Here is a 2724-nt window from a genome sequence, read left to right on the forward strand (position 1 = left end):
TGATCTTGGCTCACTGCAAGCTCCACCTCCCGGGTTCATGCCATTCTCCTGCCTCAGCCTCCCAAGTAGCTGGGACTACAGGCACCTGCCACCACACCTGGCTAATTTTTGTATTTTGTTTAGTAGAGACGGGATTACAAACTGACTCTTAAAAGTGGTTTCTCCACAGCATATCATTTGAATTATTACCATTGCCTGGTACAGTGTTTTTAAAGCATCGTTACAACATTGTATTCCTGATTTTTTTTTTTTTTTTTTGAGACAGGGTCTAACTTTGTCACCCAAGCTGGAGTGCAGTGGTGTGATCTCGGCTCACTGTAGCCTCGATCTCTTTGGCTCAAGCAATACTCCTGTTTCAGCCCCAGGTAGCTGGTACTACAGGTGCACACCACCATGCCCAGCTAATATTTTAATTTTTGGTAGAGACGGGTTTCACCATGTTGCCCAAGCTGGTCTCGAACTCCCGGGCTCAAGAGATCTGCCAGCCTCAGCCTCCCAAAGTGCTAGGATTATAGGGGTGAGCCACCATGCCTGGCCAATTCCTGATAGTTTAAGTAAACCAAACTATAAATAAATGAATGATATGTGCCTAAAAACAACCATAGTTTATATTATCAGTGGCCATTGGATTTAGGAGCAGTCCAATACCTTGATGTAGATTTTGACCTAGAACTAGACTGTGATCTTGACTGACATTTGGATATAAGTAGTTCTTTTTTCTTTGATTCCTTTTCATATCTTGAGCCAGACTTATTTAATATGCTTTGGAATCTTATTTATTTATTTTTACTTACTTTTTGAGACAGGGTCTTGCTTTGTCGCCCAGGCTGGAGTGTAGTGGCACAATCAAGGCTCACTGCAGCCTCGAGCTCCCAGTCTCAAGCAATCCTCCCACCTCAGCCTCCCAAGTAGCTGGGACTACAGGCATGCACCACCATGCCTGGCTAATTTTTTTTTTTTTTTTTTGTAGAGATGGCGTTTTGTCATATTGCCCAGGCTGGTCTCAAACTCCTGAGCTCAAGTGATCCTCCAGCCTCAGCCTCCCAAACTGCTGGGATTAAAGGTGTGAGTCACTGCACCCAGCATGGAATCTGTTTTAGAGGTGCCTCTGGTTTTGGTGTGAGATGCAGACCTAGAATGTGATTTAGCCTTCACTTCTTCCTTGGGCTGCCTTGAATGAGATGTAGATCTTGAAAAAGATGGATTTTGGTGTTTGAATCCACCATTGTCGGAATGGCTTCTGCTACTCCGTGGTTTTCCAGTCGGTTGATTTCTAGGACTGTAAGATCTTCTATAACTGTAATCAAAAGACTGACTTCTGGATCTCCTTTCATAACTTTGGTTTCTAGAACTTGTGTATCTGTCATAACCATCATGGCGCGAAGAGCTGTACACATTCCTCTGTTCCTTGGATTTCATCTGATTTGGTGTCTTCTGATCCCCCTGTGTAAACTGTATTTCAGCTTGATGTCCACAAATCTATTTCCTGTCCAAATTATGCAAAGCATCTTCAGCATCACAAACATCCTCAAATTGAACATAAGCAAATCCTCTTGGACGGCGGGTGTGGAAATCAAGTGGAACATAAACAACTCCTGTAGGACCATCATGACCAAATTTATCCTGTCCATCTGCAGACCTGGTGTCACTGGCCATGTTCCTGATGGACAGAGACATGTTTTGGAGGAGTGTGCAGGTAGTGGGACATGATGGTGGCGTGAATCCAGGCCGGAGGCCCTAACAGACCAGGCAAACCGTCCACAGCTCTGCTGTTAGAAATTTGTATTTCTAACAAGTTCCTAGGTGACGATGATGCTGATGGTCTGGGAACCACTGGTCTATAGAAATGACCACAGCCTGAACGAAGACAAGCTGAAGGCAGTGAGGCTACCTCTGCCCTTGTCAACCTTGCTCACAGGTGGAGACAAGGCTGTCACCTGAAGACTGATGATCTCTCCCCACAGCCTGCCACATGCCTGAAATTCACCCTCAGCGCCGGACTCCTTTGGACTCCTTAGCCTTAAACTTGGCTTTGCAACTGCCTCTAGAAACTAGAAGCAGTGTTAGCGAGCGGTGAGCGGGGATGCAGAGGGCAGGGACGGGGAGGAGGAGGGGTTTGTGATCCCACCTACCAGCCTCACTGCCGAGGCCACAGGCTTGGAAGCCTCAGGCTCTGATGTCAGAGAGAGCTGAGCTGGATTTCCTATGCAGCCGTTAGCTAGCTTTTGACCTCAAGTCTCAAGAAAAAGACCTTATTATTTCTAATTATCTTCCTGCCTTCTAAGAAGGGTGGGTCTTGGTAGCTGAAGGCTCTTGTCTGCTGGGCTCAGCATGGGTCGTGGGCGTGTAAGCATGGAGGAGCTGGTAGCAGGAGCTGGGGAGTGGGAGGCTGCTGCGGAAAGGAAGAAGGAGGAAGCTGTGGCCAGTGAGAAAGCACTGAGGAGACCTATGAGAAGGGAGCTGTGAGCTATGGGGGGTGCAGCCCACCCTGTTCCTCTGGCCCCACATGCTGCCATCATCCTCTATGGGGCAGGTCCCAGGAGGCTGAGTCCACATCCTGGTGGGTGTGAGGAAGGCCTGGTGCAGGCCACGTGCCTGGTAGGGCAAAGCTGTAAATTAGATATCAGGACCTTTTCTGTCCCCCTCTGCCCCAGGTCTCCTTTCACCTCACATAGCTATTTTTCTTTCTTTCTTTATATTTTTGAGATAGAGTCTTGCTCTGTT

General features: G+C 47.5%; 1 pseudogene; it reads right to left on the minus strand.

Moving 5' to 3' along the window:
* Positions 1-614: 614 nt before the first annotated feature.
* On the minus strand, positions 615-1708 carry LOC129019024 (serine/arginine-rich splicing factor 10-like; annotated as a pseudogene).
* Between the last annotated feature and the right edge of the window lie 1016 nt (positions 1709-2724).

Source organism: Pongo pygmaeus, chromosome 17 (genome assembly GCF_028885625.2).
Source record: "Pongo pygmaeus isolate AG05252 chromosome 17, NHGRI_mPonPyg2-v2.0_pri, whole genome shotgun sequence".
Classification (NCBI taxonomy): Eukaryota; Metazoa; Chordata; class Mammalia; order Primates; family Hominidae; genus Pongo; species Pongo pygmaeus.